Source organism: Orcinus orca, chromosome 13, assembly GCF_937001465.1.
Source record: "Orcinus orca chromosome 13, mOrcOrc1.1, whole genome shotgun sequence".
Taxonomy (NCBI): domain Eukaryota; kingdom Metazoa; phylum Chordata; class Mammalia; order Artiodactyla; family Delphinidae; genus Orcinus; species Orcinus orca.
The window spans coordinates 90,216,101-90,241,172 of NC_064571.1; the positions used below are offsets into that span (position 1 = coordinate 90,216,101).

A 25,072-nucleotide genomic window follows, 5' to 3' on the forward strand; every position below is an offset into this window, starting at 1 on the left:
TGGTCATGGGTAAGTTTGCCGTGAGGATAGGGCGTTCTTGAAAATGCTCTCAGACCCTAGTAATAGATCGTTCATCATTGGATGAATATTTTGCTAGTGGCTTGGGTTGGCCCAGTTTCACGTGTGCTGATCCAGGGCTGATGGAGACAGTACCCTCCGGTTGGCCGACGGGCACGCTCCTTTAACGCCTGGGGTGTTCTGCTGAGTGCGCTCTTTGCAAATAACCGGGCTTCCTAAGAAGGAACGGAGGTCGCTTATCGGGGGCACAGGCTGCTGGGCGTCACCACCCAGCAGCAGGCTTCTCGTGTGGTTGAAGGGTGGTGTGGGTCCCCAGGCCTGCTGAGACAGGCGTCCGTGCGGGGACGCGGAAGGAGCTTCCTGAGGGACACTGGTCTCAGGGCAAGAGGCAAACCATGGGGGGAGCAAGGCCTGAACAAATCAGGCCCATTTCTATTTCGAGTGCATTTAAAATGTTTTACTTTATCTTTGATGAGAACAGGAATATAGGCTCACTGTAAGCAAATTATACAAAATACGGAGCACATAAGAGAAAAATAAAAACCACTTCTGACTTCACTGTTAGAACAGCTTGGAACATATATTAACATGTAATAGACTTGGGTGCTTTACCTTCTATTATGTTTCTTTCTTGTGGCTTTAAAGTCCTGTGTAAACACTGTTCTAAGAGTCTGTAAACTATTTTATTTAGCAAACTTACCCTGACTTACTGAACTGTTTTCCAAGTTAAAACATGAGGTTTGTTTAGTGTTTTTCAATTATAAATAATACTTTGATTTACATTCTTCTTCAAGTTTTTGGCCTGTGTGAGAGTGTTTTCTTTTTTGAGTGGGACGTTAAAGGGAGTGTAAGAGGCTTAGTTAGATGCTCTGGATCAGTTACTCGGGGTGATTTTTGGAAAGGCCTCACCGACAGTCGCGCCCCCATTAGGAAGCGTGTGGAATTGCCCGAGTGGGATAAACCCTCCGGGGCACGGACTCCCCGCCAGGCACACCCTCGCCCCGGCTCCTCCCAGAGATGCCAGCGGCTTTCACACACTCCAGAGCAACGATCAGCAGAAGCTCAGACACCTTGGCTGCTGCTAAGTCAGCGGTCCCTAAAATTGAGCAGCTTCTACCTGCAGAGGTAAACGGAGGTGGACATTTAAAAAAAAATCCTCAGCCCTCACCTGGCGCCTTCCGGCTGATTTCCGCTCGGGCGCCGAGAACTACTTCACATCAGTAAGTAGGAACACTGGCTGTTTCTGAAGGGAGCAAAGCGCCCTGTGTGAGCCCCGCGCCCGGGGTTGGGGGGCTCCACGCAGGCGGGAGGAGAGAGAACTCCGCGCACTCACGCTCGAGCTTTGAGACGCAGAAGCTCCCTTCTGCCCCCACCCCGGCCACCGCGGGGTCCAGGTCTCCCCTCCCCGCCCCAGCGCCCGCTCCATCCATCAGCCTCTGCGAAGGAAGCAGGCCCCGGAGATGCTCCTTCAGGCCAAGAACCCCCAGTCCCAGGAGCACGCTCCCCCTTCCTGGCACTTGACGTTTTCCGCCCCCCACGGTGTCGGCGTGTTTCCTCCGAGCCCGCTGGGTTCATTATCGCTGTCGCTGCTCTTCCTGGCGCTTTTTCAGATACTCAAGTCGCACGAAAGTGAACCAGGTGCCCCCAGGTGGATGAGGCTGGACTAGGTACGTGAGAAGCCATGGGCTCTGGCTTCTTCCCCACCGTTGCTGTAGCAAAGTACCACTAAGCCAGGGGTTAAAATAATGCAAATTCATGACCTTGCAGTTCTGTGGGTCAGAAATCCAAAATGAATCCTGCTGGCTCCTGTCTGTTTATGAGGACTTCCTTTATTCCCCCTTACATGTCCGTCAACCAAGAGTCTTGCAAATGTTTACTGTTTAGTTTTGCAAATAGAAACAAACAGAAACCTGAAGGACATGGATTGGTCTTTGGGAAACCGTCTCTCCCCGACAGAGACGGCAGCTTTTCCCCAGATTTGCTTTTTCATAGACGTGCGTGTGTGTGGTTTGACACATGAACATTTTGAATGAGCTTGAATGTTTTCTTATGGACTAAACACACAGTATCATAAATAGAAACGTATTTGAAATTATAATCTCCAAGCTCCTGTGAGTGTTCTATTATGGAGACTGTATTTAATTGCTTTGGGGTGTGTCCGAAATTTAGTCATTGAAAAAACTGAGTCTGTCGGGATATGCTGTCGCTGTTGGTCTCGCACGTAGCCTTTCTGCTGAAACTGCTGCTAACAAGGTTGCCAATTAGGGTGAATATTTTTCTGTGATGTGAGCATTTTTCACCAGAAACTAACTTGAGAGTCATAGCTATTCACGCACTGAAATGTCTAGTGTAACCACGCTGCTTGCAGCTCTCACCAGAGTCGAAGAAAACAACTTAATTCAACTTAGTCTCCTTACAAAAGCTAAAAGATAGTTAATCACAGAAGAAATATGCATGTTCAGGTTCCCGCATATTCTACCTCAGAAGTCTGATGCGTCCTGTGAACAAAAACAAGTTGGAACGGATATGCACAAACCAGTGGTTCTTTGAACCTGGGCGTGCCAAGTACAGGTTCCAATGTTTATTCTACTCTGCACCGTAGGTAACTGGCTACCAAGGACCTTGTGAGTTTCCATGGCATTTGCCCACAGCCAGCTTCAAAAAAAATATCTTCTAAAGTCTATAAGTTTGTGCCTCCTGGTCTCCATGTCTGTTGTCTGTCACTGTTTCTGTGTCTCTCTCTCCGGCCCTAAATTCAGCTGTCCGGATTATGGAAGAGGCCACATGAGGCTATGGTCGCATTTAAGCAATTGTAAAAAGATAAGTTTGTGTAGCAGATTATTTATTTAGGAAAGAATTATTATTTGCATGACAGACTCTATTTGCAAAGAATTCAGCAAGAATGTCCTAGAATAGTAAACTCTCTCTTAGGGCCTTCAGAACTTGATTCACCTGCCCAAAGCTTGATTTTAACACTCTTGTTCAGGAAACGATGACAAAGCGTGTATTACGAAATGCAGTTTCATTCCTAACTCCAGTCGGCTTCTCTTCTCTCTTTTATTCGCCAGTGCACAGGCAGAACCCCCCTGCACACCTCCTCTGCGGCGTGATCCCCACTCTCTCTCCCCCTCTGGGTCCTCCTTTAACTTCTGCAGTTTTGGGGGTCTCCTCGGTCACCAGACACACCTGGGTTTCCACTGGTGCCTCCCTGGATGCCATAACCTCATCCCGGCCCTTCTCTAGAGCCTCAGAATTTGCTGCCACGAACCCCCTCTAATCACATTCTTCTTCATTTCATTGTGCTTTAAGATCACGCCCACCCCTTAGATAAAATCTCTCTGAGGTCCTGGTGCTTTTTGAACCAGGCCTTCCTCCTGGGCACCCCACGATCTGGTTTACTCTGCGCAGAGGGTCTCTGGGAGCAGCTGTCCTGTCTTCTTCTTTTCTGGAAAGTCCACAGTATTCCTCAGGGTGACCAGGGCTCCCTAAATGGACTGAGTGGATGAAGACAGGAGCACATTTATCCTAACTACATGCACTTATGGAGCCCTACTATGTGCCAGCCACTGCTCCAGACGGTATCTCCATGGAACCAAATTCTAAGGAAATAGGAGACGAAGGAGGTAAAGACTTAGAATAGGACGTTTTCTTCTAGCCAAAGCCTCATTTCTTCCATGGTATGTGGAGAGAATGTGTAACTTGTCTTTAGTAAGAAGCACGGGAGGCTTTTGGAGTTGTATTACTCAGTTCCATTGGGGCAATATACTGGGCCATGAAACACGTAAGTTATGCCTACTTGTCCATTTCATAAAAGTTTGCTGGGTCTCTGCTCCTCGGGCCTCGAGCTAGGTGGGGATTACAGAGGAAAAGGAGCAAGTCTAGGCCCTGAGCTCAATGAGTTTCTTTGTAGGAAAGATTTGTCCACTTGAAGTTTCCCAGTAAGTAGCTCTTAGCTTCCAGTTACTCAAATGATAAAGTCTATACTTCTGAAGTTTTTCCCTTCCTTCTTTCCTGTCCTCTTTCTTTCAATCAACCAATCAATGCACATTGGACCTTCCACTAAACACAGTGAAAGACGTGGTACAAAGATGTATTTAAATTCGACCCTGGCCTAAGAGGAAAGTGTGTGAGCAGAGGCAGCCCAGAAGTTGCAGGAGTCCTGCTGAGGAGCGCTGATGCCACCTCTGGGGTGATGCAGTAGCCAGGGTGAGTGAACAGACAAGGGCCGATGGTCCACTGCATGGGACATCACAATGGTTCCTATTCTTCCCTCTTTTCTGATTATTTCTATGCTACTCAAAGAAGACATATTTTACAGAAACCAAAAAGTATTTAAAGGTCCCCTTTAAGATCACACTTCCTCACCCTTTGAATATAGCAGGAAAGAAGAAGGAACAAGTTCAAATATGCTTAGCAGGGAAATGTGCACTTATGGCGCCCATGAGCTTATCCTTTTGGTAATGCACTCACTGATGTGTAAAATTCAGAATTCAAAGATATTTCTCGGCAACATTCCAGCAACAAACACTAAGAAGAAATAAAAAGGGCTCATACACTGCATTTACAATAATGTTCTGTCTTTCTTTTTTTTCCCCCTGTACCTCTCCCAGATGTGTGTAGTGGTGAGGACTGTAGGGCTTACCAAGTTAAACTCTAAGAGCAGCGTGCAAATCTATGAGTGAAACATTGGGACGTTACTCTGGTCCTGGTTCTTGACAGCGTAGCTCTTTTTTGTATATTTTACTGATGTATAGTTGATTTCCAATCTTGCGCTAATTTCCGCTGTACAGTGAAGTGATTCCGTTACGTATACATTCTTTTTCATATTCTTGTCCATCATGGTTTATCCCAGGCTATTGAATACAGTCCCCTGTGCTCTACAATAGGGCCTTGCTGTTTATCTATTTGATATATACTAGTTTTCATCTGCTGACCCCAAACTCCCAGTCCATCCCTCCCCAACCCCTGCCCTGGCAACCACGAGTCTGTGAGTCTTGTTTCTGTTTCATAGATAAGTTCGTTTGTATTTTAGATTCCACATATAAGTGATTCCATATGGTATTTGTCTTTCTTTTACTGAATTACCTCTTGACAGTGTAGATTTTGACCTAATGTCTAAGTTGTTAGCAACCCCATGACAATGGTAGGAAAAGAATTATGCTCTCAGCCATTGACTGAGGGCCTTCTGCCTGCAGAGAACCCCCTGGGGGCTAGCAGGGAGGATGGCGGCACCATCCTTGACCTCCAGACGCTTTGTCCATGGGAGAAAAGCTACGATGTGTTTAGGGGAAACTGTTCTATCCAGGGGTCCTAAACATCAATTTCAAAGAACGTGATTCAAGGCCATTTGGAAGTAAAGACACATTCATTTTTTTCTTGTTTTGTTTAGAGACTTACACAGGAGTTAGATACATATATTTTATTTGTTTGCTGTGAAAAAAATCTAATTATGTCAGATTTTCAAAGTAGCAATAAAAAAAGAGAATCACCCCAAATCTCTCCTTTTAGAAATAACCACTGTTGCTATACTTGAACTGACCTATCCCATCTTTTCTGTGTACATATACTTTTTTTAAAAAAAATCAAGATTCTGTATTACAACCAGTATTTAGAGGAGGAATGAAATATCTTACTCAACAAATTTGTCACAGGCTAAGTTTACATTCTCCTTAATAAGGCGGTCAGTTAATGGAGGAAGAGATAAGGAAAATGGGGGAAAACGTGGGAAAAGAATGGAAGAGAAAATGGCAGAAAAGGAATAAAAACTCAGAGAAAAGAGATGGAGTATGAAGGGACGCAGGGGAGAGAGGAGAAGGGGGACGCCCACCAGCAGCCCTGCTCGGGCTGGGACGACGCGCCTCACATTTCCACCTGTGAAACAGCTAATTAGCTGATTCACCAACTGCTTCTGCCTTGATGTCGTTGTTGTTCATTTTTGGTGGCTTGACCAGAGATGCAGTGGTCAAACCAGGCCCATGGGAAGAGGGGGAAGGGAGTGTCTGGGCCATGACGGCTGTGAGGAGAGCAGATTTGGGAACAGATGCCATGGAGATGAGCTTCTGCTCCCAGCCTGTGAAGTGGGCCTGCCTTCCAGGCTGAGGCACAGAAGGGGCACTGCCCATCCTCACCTCAAAGTCAAGAGAACTTTGCTCTCATTTGTGACTGATCAGGAACTCTGCGTGTCTCTAGTGCATTGTTTCTTCATCTGAAAACTGGCTCACTCACTTCTCTGCACAGAGAACTGGAACTGTGTTACCCACTCGCAGTGTATGTTGCAACAGTGGTGGAGAGCATAACAGCAGGGTTATTCGCCTGTGAAAGTGCTCACCAGGCCAGGTGCAGTGCTCTGCTTTCAGGTGCACATGAGAGACACGTTGCCTTCTCTTCGCCTCTGTCTGTCCACATCTGCGCACATGCGTGCATTTGACACGTTTGCACTGGCTGGTCCGTGTCCCCTTAAACTGGCATGGGCATGCTACAGAGGAACCAGCATGTTTTTTCTAAACTAGAAATAATAACTTTCATTTACGTCCTGCTCCTGAATTAGCATTGCTTTTACACATATGTTCCCAGGTCTAAAAGAACTACTATCATCACCATTTTTAGAGACTGGGAAGCAGGCACCGGGCAGCCCTGAGGCTTGAGTTTTCCCTCCACACCCTGGAGCAGGGCCTTTGCAATGCCCCATCCATCCTGTCCCCTGATATTCCAAATCACAAAGACCAAAATGAAGGTCAGCTCCAGCTGCCAAGAGACTGGGATGTGTGTGGTTCTGGGGCTGCTTTGGAAAGGGCTCAGAGGAGGATGGGGTAGGGCTGCCTTTGTCCTGTCTGGTCCATGTAGAGCCATGTGTATGTGCTGTGCTTGTGATTTTTGTATTTGCAAAGAGCCTTTCCATCACAAGCCAATCTCCAAGGCTGTTTTAATATGGGGCTTTGACACAGTGATTCAAAGCCCGGAGCCTTCAGGTATGTGCTGTGTGTGGTTTCTCTCCCAGGCTGTGATTTTCCCTGAAGACGCTAAGCCCCCAGCTTCCCCAGGTACGAAGGAGGGAACCCCCCACGAGTAAAAGTGACTGTACCCCTCCTGTGTGACCCAGCACACTGATTTCAAACACTTGGTAAATAGTCATCTGCAAACCCTTTTTCAGCAAGTAAATATTTGCTGAAGCCTGATGCATGTTACAGGTGAATCTGGAACTTCACCAGGTACTTCTGTGTGGGTCCCCGAGGCCACCTCTTCCTGGCCAGGGAGTTGAGGTCTCCTCCAGAGCCTGACATCCACATGTCGTGGGTGAGGAGGTTGAAGTCTAGGGGCACAGGGCGGCTTCATCACCAGCAGATCTTCATCACCAAGCCTTGATTAACCTTTGCTCCTTTAAGATGAGCACAGCAAATTAGATTTTCCCTGTGTTCCATGGTCCAGAGAAAAACCTGAGATCCAGTGACCTAACGAATAGCTCAGCTGAGAACCCGTAAAACCTGTCTCCTTCAGCATGCAATGCCCTTGTCTTCTTATTATGGAGAAATAACAGCACAACTTTTGGTCAGAAGGACCCTGAACATGAAACTAAAAGGCTGTGGATGTTTGCCTCTGTGCCCTGACCCTTTAAACAGGCAGCAGTCAAGGTGGGGTGACCAGCCAGAACTTTGTCCAGACTTCGGTGTTCCCCAGGACACCCTAACCGAGCGAGGTGGTACCTAGCTTTAAAAGTCACCCCTGCCCCTCACAGACCTCACCTGTGTGACTCCCAGAAATGGCTTCAGCTCTGGGGCCTTGCCCCTCTTTGGGGGAAGGACTTGCCCTCTGTCCAGGGGCTCCACCTGGCACCGCACACCACAAACCTTTCCGACCTTCCAAAGGAGGTGCATCCTCTCTGCCCTTCTGTGGACATTTAGAGTAAAGGGGTCATTAAGAGAAAGTCTGGTAAGATGGGGCATGCACAGTTTAAAGCACTTACCAAAATTGCTTTATGGTAGGAAAGAAAGCAATGTTTGAGGGACTGGGATTGTAGAACTGTATTCTTCACTATGCTTTTCTCTATCCAAACCACCAAAACTGTGATGTGCGGAAAGTTTTTGGTATTTACTGTGAGAGAAAGGGCCTTTCATGGTACCCTGGTCTTACACTGGCTTGGGTGCCATGGAGCCATTTGGGGCAGGTGGCATCCCACACAGCAGGCCCTGCGTGGTCCCATGCTCTGTTAACAGCACTGGTTAGAAGTTAGGTGTGGCTGTCAAGAGATTCATATGGAACTGAGTGAGGGTGTGGCTGGGAGGAAAAGGAAGGAAACAAACAAAGGCAAGGGAAGAGGGGAAGCAGGATCCAGAAAGGGAAACGTGGGGTGAGAACATGCGGGCTCCTCCTTCCGAAAGCACCTGCCATCTACAGACAGGAAAGCCGGTCTTCAGCAGTTTCGGGAACTACAGGACAGCTCTGAAGCTGCCACGGTGATGTAACGGGCTGTAGCTAACCTGCAGATTCTTGGGTTCCTTGAAGGATGCTGAGAAGCATTCACTGGACCTCTCAGACTCGGATGCAAGGCAAATGGAGTAACTGGTCTTCCTCTGCAGAAGAGGGTATCTGCTTCTCTCCTGCGAGCAGAAAAGTCCATTCACAGCAAAGCTTACCTGGCATTGAAGAGACATCTTGTTTTATTTAGGATAAGGGTAGATGGGGGACACATTATGAGAAATCTGGAAGTAAGTTGAACAGTGTGAGCTCACCATTCCCTCATGGAAATGAACGGGTCACGTGAGGTTTCCGCGTGTTCCCGAGGCTGTGGCGGGTTTTCCTGGGGGGGATGGCATGAGGGAGGGGCTGTGCTGTGAGCCACTGCCGAGCCTCACCGATCAGAATGCAGCACAGTGATGAGTGCTAACCATCCCCCCCAGGCGGCCCAAGGACCCAAGAAATACAGCTTCAGTGGAAACACTGGCCAAGAGGAGCATCGCTAAAGACAGGGAGGGGAGCGACAAGAGCGACACCAGCCAGCTGAGAGATGCGCCTCTGAGGGGTAATGAGTTTGCGGCGACAAACCCAGCTTGAAAGAACGGAGAATTGATGGGTTCTGACAAATGCTTTGGTGGGCAGACAATAGACAAAGGAAGAGAACAACACTGGAGCAGGCTGGGTCCAGAGGGTGGACAAGGGCTGCAGACAAAGCAAAGCAGAGTTTGGGATCGGAGAGATGCATAAAGACAGGCGGATCAGAGGGAACGAAATGAGTCCTGAGCATTCATCTCATTTCCATGCACACACAGAAAACAAACAAAACCTGCTGTAGAGAACCATCTAGATTGTTCACTGGAGTCCTCCAAGCTCCCAGTGCCCCTGGCTTCATGTTTCCCACCGAGATTTCAACCTCAGAAGAGACTCCGTGATTCAAGCAGGACAGTCCTTGTCTCTTTTGGAGTCATTGCTTCTTAGAATCTGCCAACCTGTAAGTCCTGGAGTTCCAGGTGAAGTAGACCCTTGGGGGACGAGGTGCCAGTCACTGTGCGGACAGTGTAAACCAGCGTTACCAGCCCCAGTAACAGAAGCTCCGTGCCAAATGGGCTTTTTCCTGACCTCTAATCTGTCCATCTCAATCATTAATAAACAGCAGAAGCACATATTATAGATCCAAAGATCATCTCTAAAACTTCAAGATTTGCCCCCTTGAGAATGTGTTGTCTGAGGCCCCTGCAGGACAGCAGAGCGCTCGGTGTTCAGCATCCCGCGAGCTCTTCCACCTCTGTAGCCTGCAGACTATAATCAGGCCCCTTCCCTGATTTATGGTCTTCAGAGCAGCAGGAAAACCAAGATGAGTATGAAATTGTAAGCTCATCCAATGCTATTATTTTTAATTGAAACGATCTAGAAACCGGCAACTTGTATGAATTGTATTCTCATTCCTTACTATATGCTTAATTCCAATTTGTAATGAGTAGAATGATGTGAGCACACTAAAGTGACAAATGTGCCCTTGCATTTCACCCATCCAGCTTCTTGACCTGATAAATATAAGCAAGCCACCATTTAACACGCACAGAGTAGATTTCCTTGGCAGATTGATTTCACATTTTATTATGTAAAACAAGCAGGGACTTACGAGAGGGTTAGGAGCCTGGCTATGAGACACGTGCCTGTGTATATCCAGTCCTAACTCTCCATAACAGAAAATATTTCTGAGCAGTGGGGGTTCCTCCTATTTTTCTGGCTGTTACTTAATGCAACAAAATGCCAAATTATTGACATGCTAAAACACTGTGAGAATCTAGACTCCTCTTTGCAGTCCACTGTGAATTTCTTTCTGTTCAACAGTACAGTTACTAAAATTAATTTCTCACTACCCAACACAAGTGTGCTATCTTCCGGGCTCATGTGAGGCAAATAGGATCTGGGACTCCAAGGTGTTCATTCTATTGTGTGTGCCAAAGGCTCCCACTTTTTCTCCCTTCTTACATGCCATATGCACACCACTGGTTGTAGATGCCTGTGGTCATCCAGTCCAAGACTAGTCTGCACTAGATGTGCAGACACTGCCAGGAGGCTCAGGGATGGTGGGACTCCTTAGGTGACAACTCCGTGGGTGTCACAACAGTCTCAAAGTGTCTGGTGCAGTCTTGACCACCCCAAGAGCAAGGCAGGCCATTGTTTCTGCATCCTGGTCATTTTCTTTGTTTGCCTGGTTGGGAGTAGCTGTAGGGGCTGCTCTGATGCCCAGCATGACCCCCATCCAGGAGAGGTTCAGTTCTTAAGTGATGCAAGAAAAGAAAAACTTTGCACACCTCCATGTCAATGTCTGATCCCTTTTGCCATTCTTTTTAACGTTCATTTCAATTCAATTAAACAAATACAAAACCAAAATATTCCAGTGAAAAGCACACGGAACCAGGAGTTGGAATTAAAGTCTAGTCCTAACACTGTCACCAGCTCATTAAATGACCTGGAGAAAGTTCAGCTCTGTAAAATAGTTTCTCCGAGATTTCCAAGACATGAAACGTGAGACCTTTTCAATTATCCTTCGTTCATTCATTAAAAAAAAAAAAATGCTATTGAGCACCTAGTACATTTGCGGAATGAATAAGTGCTATTTGGTGAATGTGAATGCATGCCAGGCACTAAGCCAAGTGCTGTATAAACATTATCCAGCCCAATCAGCCTAGTGATTCTGCAAGCTAAATTCTATTGCTATTCCATTTCACAGAGGCAATCTGAAGGGCCAAAGGTAAAAGAAATGTAGCTTAGGAGGAAATACGGGTCAAGATGCTGTACAGATATAGACAAGGAAAAGAGGAGAAAACAGCCCTGGAGAAGTTTCACCTGCAAGGTGACAGTTAGTAAGCAGTGGTGTGAGAACTCGAGTCCACATCTTCCATCCCGGGTCCCATCTCTCCATCACTGCACAGAACCACCTTCCTTTTTCAAACACATGTTATCTTCCTTAAACTTAAAAGGAGCTGACCATCCCCAAAGCGTGCCGTATCTCCCAGGGGGGTCACTTTGTCCCATGAGTCGAATGAAGGGGTGAGCACGTTTCCCTTCCTCCTGCAGACACAGTGATGCTGTTCGCGGCTCTTGATGTGCACTGTGTTGGGCTTGTAGTTCAGGAAGCCCTCAGAGCAACCCAAGGAATTGTTATGCCCATTTTACAGATGTGCCTACCTGGACCAGGAGAAGTTAAGGAGGGAGATGGAAGCAGGGCTACAAGTCCAATGCTCCTGTTACCAGGGAGCCTTGGCTGGAAAGGAGAGCCCAGCAGGGCTAGGCACTGTGAACACTGACCTTCTTGAATATGCCACCTCAACTCCGGGTGGGACCCATGCTCACCTGCATGGAGGGCAGGGCTGCTCCCAGCAGATAAAGTCCATCACCAATGCCTTTTCCCTCCTTTGACACCTGTTCCCCTTCCTCACCCAGCTCATCTTTCACTGCCTAGCAGCAATCTGCACTACTGAGTACCCCCTTCCCTCACCCTTCCGTGAAGGAACCTAGTAATTTACATCCTACTGTGTGTTTGGCACTGTCTTCTCTTTCCTAGGGATATTTGCAGAATAAGCCTTTGCTATAATTGTGCAATGAAAATTTCCTCTATTGTTAAGTGGATCTGCGGTACCCATTTTTGGGTATTCCTGGTTCAGACAGAACTTGTGCAAGCCTCTGAAAAGAGCCCCCAGAACCAGGTGCTTATTCCAATTACTTTTAAGATCAAACCAAACCGGATATAAAGGAAAAAATGAAACAAAAGACTAAATGCAAGACGAAGGGAGTGCTCAGAGGAGGTAAATAGAACTATGATCATGAGGACCATCAAATCCGGTGCCACTGCTTTGCGTTTGCTTAGTTTCTATTCCCCAACGAGCCTTGAACATCTTGGGTAATGACTCAGTCAACCTATAAATGTTTAAAACCAGTCAATGAAAGATAGCGAGATTAAGACAAATAGAAGATAGATAGATAGATAGAGATAGAAACAGAGAGATGATAGACATAGAGAAATAGATGGTAGAGAGTTAGAATCAGAGAGAGAGGTCGGTAAATGACAGATGGCAGGTGGATGGGTGAACACACAGACAAAAGAGAATACCTCCCTTCTCTGTTGCACAGTGTGGAGTAGTTCTCTGCTGCTTGCATTTTAGCTGCTATTATTTTTCTCCCAATCCAGTTCGCTAGCCTGGGAACCACTGAAGGAGAAAGCAGGGATGAAGCCGTGCTCCCAGTTGGAAGGAATGGATATCCTTGCTTTCCTTTTTGATGCCCTCGAGCAGCGCCTTCGCTGTGTCCTTGCATCTGGGGAGACTCGGTAATTCCTTCCACAGACCACTGGGGAGCCACTTGATCTGTGGGCGAAAGTCTACCTCATAGTAAAGCTTGTGCAATGCGGTGCCCCTCAGGGCTTGGGCATCTAGTTTCTCCACCATAAGCATGCACAGACAGAGAGCTCTCAGGAGGTATTTCCACAGGTGCTTTCTTCTGCCCCCTGAGCTCATAACAGTATGCAAATAGCTGAGGATCAAACATAAGTCAGAGGCAAATGGCTTCAGCGCATCGAGCAGCCTTCCTGCATGACAGAGCCACAGGCAAAGGCAGGGCTGTCAGCCTTGCTGCCTTGAGCCCCCCCTGATGACCCAGCTGCTGCTGCTAGGAGAGATTTTCCACAGCTTGACATCTGGGCTGGGAGCCGGCTTCCACTGTCACATGTCACCTCACCAGCACTAGGCTCGCGGGTGGAGATGGACGCAGCTCAGGGAATTTTCCAGTGTTACCAGCACAGCACAGTGAGCAAGACCCACAAATAGTCACATAAGAGACTTCTGTGTTCCATATACAGCGGAGGTTCACGGCTCTGAAGTCAGCTTGTCAATTAACTCACAGGGAAAGGGAGACACAGATTACTTAGCATGCAGGCTAATGAATTACCTTCCGAAATCAGGGCTGCAAGTTCAGTCCCTGCCAGGCAAATAAGACTGTATCTTCAAAATGCTAAGAAATGGGAGAACCATGCTGCCAAGAGCTGAGCCCATTCAGCCCTCCGCAAGTTGTTCTTTCCCCTTTATCACAGACTTAAACAGCTGTCTGATTTTCCTTATCATTTCTATAAATACGGTGTTCAATTATAAAACAAAGTCAATTGCCCGATTTTTCACGTGGCGAAATCAGCATTCACTATATAAAAGCACTGTTGGAGCAGTCATGAGGCTCCATGTACTGACAGGTCACCAGAGAACCCAAGATGGGGTGTAAACGAGGAGGAAGGGCAATTGTTTTGGAGTCAAACCTGTCAGGCAAATAAACAGCTAACAGTGAAAATAAACAGAATGCTGGGCACAATCCCATGCTAAATAACGTCAAGGACTTTAAAACAAATTGTTTTTCTCCAAAGGAATTTTTAATTCATAAATTTGTAAGCCTGGTTTTCCTGTTTTAACTTAGATAAGGTGTCACCTTGTTGTGAAAGGACAAGGGCTCTGGAGGCAGGTAATTCTGGGTCCAGATTCTGATTCTGCCCCTCCTTAGTCGGGCAACGTGGAGTAGCTTGGCTCCCAGGTGAGCTGAAAATGGTACAGGTGTGCACAACTGGTTGGGCTGGTGCGAGGTTTAGAGATGATGTAGGTCAAATCCTTAACACAGAGCCTTGCCTGTCGCGAGCACACGTTCATTCCATGGAAGCTCCTTATCCTGTTCTCCATCCTTTGTAGAGCACAAAGGCTTTGGGTATCAAGTTCCTACTTGTGGGAGTGCAAGTTGGTGCAAGCTTTTTGGTGATAAATTTGGTAACGTCAACCAAAGGTTAAATGTGAATGTCCTTTGAACTGGCAATTTCTCGGCTCCTTTGACAAAAACTTATCCTATAGAAACACCTTCACAATACCCAAGGTTATATGGCTGGGGACGTTCGTTGTGCTCCGTGTGTAGTAGTAAAACCATGGAAACCCCTGCAGTGTTCACATGGAGGGGAGACGATGACTGGATCCCAATCCAGGTATAGAAGGGGATGCTGGAGGTGTGATGTTGAGCCGGATTCAGGAGCTGTGCAAGGAGGGGGAGACGTAGCTCTGCTTAGAAGCCGCTCTGCACCACCAGCTGAACCGGCTTGAGGTTGAAGAGCTGGCCCTCCAGTCAATGATTCATTCTACAAGAGGACGTGAGATGCTGTCTTCTCCACCTGCCCCCAACGGTCACATGAGGTGGGCTTAATCAAGTGTGGGCCTGCGGAGAGAATGAAGTCCATTCTGCTATTATAATGCCTAGAGATCAAAGCTTGTAAATTACATTATCAAGCCCAAAGGATTCTGGGAAGTGCTGATAAGAACTCTCTGGTTTAATGAACTGGATTGTCTATATTACTGTTCTAAACAGGGAACATAAAAAGAAAAAAGGGATGCTGTGCATTAAAAAAATGAAGCAGATCTAGAAACGCTAATACAGGTTGTATATATGTATATAAAGAAGTCAATTCAACCTTATTGAGTCACAAGTCCATTTGTATAAAGTCATGTTGAACATGTGTCTACACTTAGATATATGAAATATTTCTAACATAGACCTATGCATATGTATATTCATGTATTTACATGTACATACACAGATATGGTTGTAAAGGCGCAGGACATCCCTAGCTGAGCTCCCAACAAGTTGCTTTCTACAGAAGGATGGGAATGAGGGCCCTAACTGGGTACTTTAGAAGACTTTCACACTTTACTTTATACCCTTATCTACCGCATACAGGTCTTGTTATTAGCTGGCACTTTTCCTAAATGTTTTAAAATTATAAAGTTAACATACACAGAGATCCAGCACAACATTCCTGTAATATGTTAGTGTAATTAGTCTGCCTGAAGATCTGGCATAACTTTTTTGTATTGGCTGGGTAAGTATTCAGTCCTCACCTGTTACCTTCAAAAGAAATGACTAAAATGACCCAATATTTTGTGAATTTTAAGGTGTTTGGCAGAAGATGATATGACGTATTTACAGCTCATCCGTGTAATGATAAGATTGAAATCTTTCTTGTGTTAAATTATATAAATGGAGGCTATTTTAATGTTTTATGAAGAGAATGTATTTCTAGACTGTAATGCGTATTCTTACCTTAAAAATATTTAATTTTTTTTGACTCAAAAATCATGTGTATAAAGATAAATTCCTTATCTGTAAAATAAGAAGATTTAACAAAAAAAAAAGTCTTTACGCTTCCTTCCAATTCTAAAATTCTCTATATCTGTGATTTGGGCAAGAAATCTTACACTAATGAATAACAGTATCAAAAATGTTTGATATCATTTAGACAAGACACCCATTCATTAGGTGATACTGAGTTTCTTTTCCATTTGACTGTTTTAAAATGTAACTCAGTGGTGATTGAATTGAATCGCTAGTTAAGTCATTATTTTAAGCCTGTTGCACACATTTTAAATTTAAATATATCGCCTGTGATGATTCGGAAGTCTTATGATAGACTTCTGCATAGTTACACTCTTTTTCTAAAAATTTATTTTATTGAAGTACGGTTGATTTATAAAGTCGTGTACAGCTTTTTGTGTACAGTCGTGTACAAAGTACAGCTGTACTTTGCTGTACAGCAAAGTGATTCAGTTATACATATATATATATAAATATATATATATATTCTTTTTCATATTCTTTTCCATTATGCCTTATCACAAGATATTGAATATAGTTCCCTGTGCTCTACAGTAGGACCTTGCTGTTTACCGTCCCATATATAATAGTTTTCAGCTGCTCATCCCAAACTCCGAACCCATCTCTCCCACACACCCACCTCCTTAGCAACCAAAACTCCCAGTCCATCCCTCCTCCCCACCTCCCACCTTGGCAACCACAAATCTGTTCTCTTGCATAGTTGTTCTCAAGCTTATTATGAGGCTAAAACACCTACCGAGATATTGAACCTGACAGAGGATACGTACAGACTGCACCCCTGCCCTGTCTTTGACATTAAGTGCTGAGTGTACTGTCTCCCATCCTCGTACAGGGATGGACCAGGTACGAGCATCAACAGCCTTGCGCCTAATCCTGAGTGTTTACTGGTCATGATGAGCTATGTGATGTTAGGCAGCTTAATCGATGTCTCTGAGTGCCCATTTTCTCAGCTACAAGATGGAGTTAATAATATATATATGCTGTCAGAATATCTGGAGGATTCAGTGAGCCAATACCTGAATCGGAGAGCACAGTGTCTGACAAGTGGGAGGGGCCAGCACATACTCGTTCCCTTTCCTCGTGACTGTGTGTGCCCCTAATGGAGACCCTGGTTGCTGGCCCCATTCTGCACTAGATCCTTGGTGGGCTTCTCAGTAGAACATCTTCCTGACCTGGCAGCTAGTCTAGGAGGCATAGATTTGTGGGAAACACAGGGAGTCCCAATGTGGAGTCTGAGATGCCAGTTACCTACTGAGTGGAAATGCCAAGCGGGTCTCCTGAAGTTAAGAGACAAGTTTCAGTCTGGAATGATGCTTCTGAGAGTCATGGGTATAGAGATGGCATTCCACGCCCTGAGACCAGATGAGATTGACAAAAAAAAAAGAGGAGAAGAGAAGAGGTCTGAGTGCTGAGCCCTGACACTCCAAGGTCAAGGCTGAAAAGAGGACCGAGCACAGAAAGCTGGGAAACGGCACGCCTGCCAGTGGAAGGATGCCCGGGATGGTGACGCCTGGTGATCAAGAGAGGAAGGTATTTGTAGGAGGGATGAGTGACCTGCTGAGCCAGACACTGGTAACAGGTGAAGCAAGATGAAGACGAGGGTGCCTACCACTGAGAAGAGCTCTAAAAGACAAAGCAGGTTCTGAGTAAAAGACAAAGTACAACTTCCATTTCTATTCAACGTGGAAAGGATCTCCCTTCAGGCTTCCCGGGAAGACTCAAGGCCTTACAACAGGGCCCGAAGTCGGCATCCACCTGCAGCACGCCTGGGAGGCCGTTGCAGAAAAATAGACGGAATTTCACAAAGACAGAGATGGCGGGAGAGGAGAGGCGTGTGTGCCGCGTGCTGAGTGGGGCTCCGGACTGGAGCCGGGTGGTCACGTTGGGCACAGAGCAGGAGATGCAACTGGTTGTAGAGAGAGGCCACGGGTCGGGGGCTGGAGAGGCCCATGGGGAGCTGCACTCTGCCCTGGCCATGGGGACACTGATGCTGGAAAGGTCACAGGCAGGATGGGCACGCCGGACACACTGCCCTTGGGAGGGCAAGAGGACATCAGCGGGAAATGCCAGAGGCTCTGGGCGAGCTCTGTGGATATTCTAAGAACTCTCCAGTTGGCCCTTGAATTGGGTGCATTTTGTTGTAGGTAAATTGTATTTCATTAATCTACCTTTTATTACTCATGATTTATGATGTTAAAAAGGCACTGAGGGGTGAGCCCTTAGCTATTCGTGATTTTCACATGTGATGGACAAACCAACACACTGACAAGTGTACAAATGTCCTCACAATTGTTACTGAGAGTTTTAGGTGTAATGAGTCCAGACAGTGGGTTCTGGCCTCTGTTTGGGGCTCCCCCTGCTGTGCAGCCCCCAGGGCCTGGCTCATGCATACACTGAAAAGGCAGACAAGATGCTAAAAAGAGCAGAAGCGGACACAGTGGTCAATCCCGCCACCTCTTGCCTCATCATGACTTAGTGCACGGAGGCTAAACACTTGGAATCTGGAGCCAGACCAGCCCACGTCCAAGTCCCATTCCCGTCCTTACTCTGACCGGACGAGCTGCTCAGCTCTCGTGCACTGACTTTCCCACCTGGAGGATGCAGCCAGGAGAGCTCCTGACTCACAGGTTGTCCCTTGGACCCACTGAGCCCAGACGGGTGCCTGGCACAGAGCAAGCACCACGGAAGGCTGGAGAAACAGACCTGAGCCTTCCTCTCATTTACAGAGACCTAAACTCCTCCTCATGTTGCTTTCTGAGAATCCTTTTCCGTCTCAGGTTTCCCATGATACTCCTTTGTCTTATAATTCATATGCCCAGTTAGCACACGCTGATCTGGCACCCATACCAGACTTCGCCTTCGTGGGGGACATTAACCCGAAAAACAAGTCCCCATGTGTAGGGGAGCAGCTGAGCCAGAGAGAAGGGTTCAGCATCGAAGACCAGGCAGCTATGTAGAAAACTCAACAGACGAAGATGTTGGGGTGTGCCGGCTGCTGACCTGGCCCCCAAATCCAGAGGCTGTGGAACACTTGTGACCCGTCAGCGGCCCTGCAAGGCACAGAGAACCTCGCGGGGTTCACCCAGGGCTGTAGGAGGACTGTTAAACTAAGATCAAGTCTTGTCTATCATCTCCCACCCACCAGCCTCCTCCCTCCAACCCTGCCCTCCTTTCCACTGATTAGAAGGAAATCGACCTGCTATTTTGGTGTCTTCAGGTGCCACCCGAAGGGAGGCACGATGCAGTGGATTGGAAAGTGATCCCCAAGGTCAGTGTAAGCTACTCCAATTGTACAGCTGGAGGGGAAGGTGAGCAGGCGCCAGCCCAAGGCACTCACCGTTTCCCTAAATTAACTCCGGGGGTGCTACTTGGGCTGGGTGCTGTGTGCTCCCTTCTGCCCCCACGGCTGGTGCCTCTCCCAGTCCCAGGGGGTTGTCACAGCCCAGAGACTGTGGGGCAGGTCCCTTCCCATCAGCCCGTTTCCAAGGGTGCCTGGTGCCTTGGAAGGCAGGCTCTTGCTGACTGTGTTGTTTGGACCCGTTTACTTTTTTTTGTTTTTGGTTTGGGCACGAAGAGGCTTTATTTGTTCCCTGCACTGGGTGCCTGTGCTGTGTGACAGTGGGACCGTCAATACGGAGGCCCAGGCACGCAAGGACTAACGCTTCCTCTTCTTGCACCTGGTGAGCTGCTGAGCAAGTTATTGAGTGCTTCCTCCAGAGCTGCGACCCCCTAGATCGTGGTGCGGCTGGCACCCACGTGGTCCAAGCCTCCACGGTCCCCTGACCCTGTAGGTCGGCTCTGCCTCCTCATGGGCCATCCATCGCCAGGGCAGAGAGCACCGCGCTGGGCCTCCCTCCTCTAAGCCCCGCCCCCGGCCCGGCATCCTGCCTGCCTGGAGCCCCAGTCCCTCCCTGTGCCCAGGTCCCACCAGCACTGCCTCCCTCTCTGTCTCCAGAGTTCTCTTTCTCTCAAACGTGCACAAACGTCCTCTGAGCCAACGTTTGTCCATGGAGATGCCTTTATGCCAACAGTGTGGGAACACTCAGGGTCTGCTGTGGGGTATGGATGCAAGTGTGTGTGTGTGTGTGTGTGTGTGTGTGTGTGTGTGCATGTGTGCGCTCATGTGTACGGTGAAGAGAGGGATGGCGGGGAGAAATAACAGCACTGCTCAATGACTGACCTCTGACCTCTGCACTTGAGCACAGTGATGATCATGAATCCTGGCTGGGGCCATGTCCCCACCACCCAGGAGCTCACTTTCCTGGTGAACGGACAGCTATTTCCCTTGAGATCTGATTGTGCACCTCCCTGGGGTTCTGTGAGAAAGCTGGGAACTATTTCCTCCTGCCCCCAAAGACAGGGCAGAGTGGAATGAGGGTACCACTTTCATAATATCTCTGCTTGAATTATGGAAAATGAATTGAGGGACGTCATGCTGGAGTTTCCAGGTTCTTGGAGTAATTCCACAAGAAATGAGGGTGGGGACTTCCCTGGTGGCACAGTGGTTAGGAATCCGCCTGCCAATGCAGGAGACACGGGTTCGATCCCCGGTCCGGGAAGATACCACATGCTGTGAAGAAACTAAGCCTGTGTGCCACAACTACTGAGCCTGCACTCTAGAGCCTGCTACCCACAACTACTGAGCCCGTGCGCCACAACTACTGAAGCCCATGAGCCCTAGAGTCCATGCTCTGCAACAAGAGAAGCCACTGCAATAAGAAGCCCGCTCACAGCAACGAAGAGTAGTCCCCGCTCACCGCAACTAGAGAAAGCCCATGCTTAGAAACAAAGACCCAATGCAGCCACAAAAAAGAAAAAAAGAAAAAGAAAGAAACGAGGGCAAGTGGCCCGTGAGCTGTGGGTGGGGTTGGAGCTGGGAGAGGGGAGGGAGGGAGGAAGGTGGCAGGTGCACAGAGTATAACCTTTGGAGCTTTCAAAAGGGCGGAGACTCCCAACTCCTGTCCTTACCTGTGACTCAGACACTGGCAGCAGGGGTGGGAGGGTAATTATGACCCCTTCCCAGACTGACAAACACTGATGTACAGATGAACCAGAGGAGGTGGTTCTGATTGGTCAAGGGGGTGAGGGAAGGTGAAGGCAAGGACAGATTTGGAGCTGAGTCTTCTCATGGACCAGAGGGCAGATCTGGTTTAAAGCAAGGAGACTGGGGAGAAACCTTTTAATGATAGCAGAAAAGGTACCTCTCTCAAGGTGGATGCCTGAGCCAGGACTACCTACATGATTTGTGGGGCCAGTGCAAAATGAAAATGCAGGATCTTTTGTTCAGACATTATTAAGAATTCCAAGACAGCAACAGCAGAAACTTCAACCAAGTGCAGGGCCCATCTGACTGCCCAGGTCACACGCCCATGAACCAGCGTGGTCTTGGACCTTTCTCGGTTTCAAACGTGTCCTTATTTATCTTCTTAGTGGAAAAATAGACTGATGCTGCTCTAGTTCCTTCCCTTCTCACCTGCAAACACTTAAAATTAGAAAAGAGCGGTGTTGTAGTCACTTAATTCTCTCCATCTCTCTGGGATATTAATTTTGCACAGTTAATGCTGAGCCTGTCAACCTTCGTCCTTTGCTGTCTGTTAGAAAATCTCAGCTGGACTCCTTTTCCGGGCTGCCATCTGTTGCTATGACGCCTTCTATTTTTAAATAAGGGAGAGCACTGTAAGCTCCCACAGAGGCAAGGAGGGAGGGACTTTTCATAGAATGTTTCCTTATAAAGAAGGCAGAAGATCCAGTTCATTGGAAGTTGGTCTATGAACTCAAACTGGCCGTTCTCCTTAAATGACTCGTGTCCATTCACTGTCTTTCCTACCCGATAGCATGTTTAGATGAGCCATTTCCAGATAGTCATCTTACAAGAGCATCACACAACAGACACATCTCACCCCTCAACTCAAAGCAACAAAAGTCTGCTAGGGTCACACCATCCTTGACCTTACATCAATGAGTCTGATTCACTTTTCATGTCTTCTTTTTTTGACCCACTTGGAGTAGGCTGGTGGTGGAGTAGTTTCAACCATGATCTTGTTTTCACACGGAGACTTCCTGTGTTTGCAAAGCTTTTCCTTAAAACTCTTTTTTATTGTACTTAAAAAAAAATTGAAGACATTCCAAAATGAAAATAAAGAAACAAAATATGCCGGGTAGATATTTTTCCCATCTGAAAGCTAAGTGCAAAAAAGACTTTTGGACTTTGAACTTCTAGTCACTTTTTGAATCCAATCTTGTAAAGACAGGAATTGGCCTATGAAGTCTTGTAAAAAGAATTTGAAAGCAAATGGTTGAACGTGTAGAGGGAGTAATTTAAAAATTAAAATTTTCCTGCAGTCTAACCAATCAGCTGTTTTTGGAAATGCCTAATGCCACATGTCACTATGGAACCAAACAAGAATGAGATTTTAGTTCTTAAAACCACAAAACGTTGAATACACTTTGTAGGAGGAATGTAAGAGTTTATGAATCTGACTTCATCTGTGCCTGATTTAACTCCAAAATCAATAAATGCACTTAAATTATCTTCTTCAAATTATCTTTAATAGCAGAAATTTACCTAGAAAAACCTGCAGCAGATCTTTACTAGTACGAAAGGATATGGAGGGCCTGGTACTTGGTCTTGTTCAACTCGCCTAGTCTAGTACTTTCATCCATTATTGGTTTTGCTTGTCTTGACTCAGCTCTGGTCTTTAAGGGTGCCTCACAGGTAGAGGCATGATGCCCCAGTGGCTTGAGGCTCAGCCCAGACATCTTTCCAGGGGCTGACTCTCCTCTGAAGGTGATTGGTTGGTGCGAGGGGAGGCCACGCCCGCCGCATTCACTGTGTATTTTAAAGGGCCCTGAGGACCACTCCCACACAGTGGACAGGACACAAGGGAGGATGCCCACACTCTGTATGCCATGAAGGCTACTGCTTCTCAGCTTCGGGTCTCATCATGGTACTTTGTCTTTTAAATCTGTCTTTTTTATGACACTTTCCAATATTTTTAAAACGACAATTGTAAGAATTATTTGTTGGAAAAAATCTGATGTTTTACATTCTCTTGCCATTACATTAGAACTTTGTCATGACAAACTTAAAGTTTTATTTAAAAGTATAAGTAGGTATCGTGGAGTGTAAGATCCCTCCTGTCAAGGAGGTGGGGGAACATTAACAAAGCTGAGTGTGTCCGTGATCTAGTCTAGGGGTACCTGACCCCTCACTAAGGTGGTCTTCTTGAGCAGAGAAAGGATCTAGGCAGCATTCTACTCTTTCCTTTACAAACATCTGTATAAAATACTTAACTCCTACAGATGTTTGTAAATCCATAACTTAAGAAAAATACAGAACGCAGAAACATATTTTTAAAAATACTGAACTCTTTCTCATTGAGTTCTGTTACTATAAAATGTACTATACAATGAGGTTATCACCTCACACCAGTCACAATGGCCATCAACAAAAAAATCTACAAACAATAAATGCTGGAGAGGGTGTGGAGAAAAGGGAACCCTCTTGCACTGTTGGTGGGAATGTGAATTGATACAGCCACTATGGAGAACAGTATGGAGGTTCCTTAAAAAGCTAAAACTAGAAATACCATACGACCCAGCAATCCCACTACTGGGCATATACCCTGAGAAAACCATAATTCAAAAAGAGTCATGTACCATAATGTTCACTGCAGCACTATTTACAATAGCCAGGACATGGAAGCAACCTAAGTGTTCATCGACAGATGAATGGATAAAGAAGATGTGGCACATATATACAATGGAATATTACTCAGCCATAAAAAGAAATGAAATTGTTATTTGTAGTGAGTTGGATGGACCTAGAGCCTGTCATACAGAGTGAAGTCAGAAAGAAAAAAACAGATATCATATGTTAACACATATATATGGAGTCTAAAAGAAAAAAAGATGGTTCTGATAAACCTAGGGTCACGACAGGAACAAAGATGCAGATGTAGAGAATGGACCTGAGGACACGGGGAGGGGGAAGGGTAAGCTGGGACAAAGTGAGAGAGTTGCACTGACATATGTACACTACCAAATGTAAAATAGATAGCTAGTGGGAAGCAGCCGCATAGCACAGGGAGATCAGCTCCGTGCTTTGTCACCACCTAGAGGGGTGGGATTGGAGGGTGGGAGGAAGATGCAAGAGGGAGGGGAGATGGGGATATATGTATGTGTATAGCTGATTCACTTTGTTATACAGCAGAAACAAACACAGCACTGTAAAGCAATTATACTCCAATAAAGATGTTAAAAAATAAATAAAATGTATAAAATAAACAAATATTATATAGTTTTAAATATTATATAAGATATTATATAAAAGTATATATTATATTATACACATATGCATATATGTGTATTTCATAGTCCCAAAGTTCAATAGCCCTCAAAGTACAGTGGGAAGAAAACAAGGTTCTATCTATTAAAGTTTAGGAAAAATCATGAACAGTTAACAAGGTAAAGTGAGAGAAGACAGCACAATGTTAATGGGCTGACTTTAGGCAAGGTTGGAAGCCACAAAGTTTGTCCATCACTTACTTCTCTGTCTGAGTCTGTGTGTGGTCCTCGGGCTTGCCCACTGCAGCCCTGGCACGTAAGGTGGTGTCCACAAGAAGTGCTGGGTACTTTACAAAAGGCTTGTAAAATTTTCACCCAGGAACTGGGTCTTTAGACCTCCACTCTTGGAAATTGAAGACTTTTTCACCTAAAATTTCTCCTTTAATGCAAATCTCCCTAAGCTGTTCATATTTCAAGGTGTTTTTGTTTTGATCAGGTACAATCTTACTACAGTTTAGTTAACAAAGGAGAACAGGTTATACACTTGCAGAGTCAGAGTTCCTGTCTCAGGAAAACTAAAGGTGAAGGAACCCAGCATCTACCTCTGTGGGAGGAATCTGGTCTTTGCATTCTCTCTTTTCCCCAACCCCTTCTCCCCCCTCCCCGTCTCTCTCTCTCTCTCTCATATTATTCAATTATAGTATTTTGTTTCCCATCCTATTACTTTTTTCTCAGTGGCTCTGGCTGGGCACGCTGGCTATGAGACAGGCCAGTCCCCATCAGGGACCTCAGATGCTCTCTGCAACCCTTAAAAGCTCTGAACAGGATTTTTCTCTGCCCAAATCAGATTTATGTTGCCAGTCCTTATGACAATCTTGAACCTGAATTTAGTTAGCTAGAAAAAGTCAGCAGGCACAGACTAATAATTCACCATCAAGAAAGTCCAAGAGATTCCCAAACCTAGCCCATGACAGTCCATCCCCTTTGGGGGAATGTGGTTTACCCCCAGTCCTTCAGGAAACATCTGAAGTGACTGTACTGTTGCATGAAAAACACCTTCGGAGCCATCATGAACATCTCTGGGAAGAAGCACAGTTTAACAGAAGAAAAGTGGTCACGG

At 46.3% G+C, this 25,072-nt stretch overlaps 1 protein-coding gene across 19 annotated transcripts in view; it reads left to right on the forward strand.

The window, feature by feature from the left end:
* MYT1L (myelin transcription factor 1 like) overlaps nt 1–25,072 on the forward strand; it is a 406,245-nt gene that overhangs the window by 72,923 nt on the left and 308,250 nt on the right. The window contains exon 1 of one of the 19 annotated variants that reach the window (XM_049695862.1): nt 4,086–4,224. The exons of the other annotated variants lie outside the window; for them this stretch is intronic. The gene's annotated coding sequence lies outside the window, so the exon portion shown is untranslated. Of the gene's footprint in view, nt 1–4,085; nt 4,225–25,072 lie in introns of those variants that run through there. 19 annotated transcript variants of the gene reach the window in all.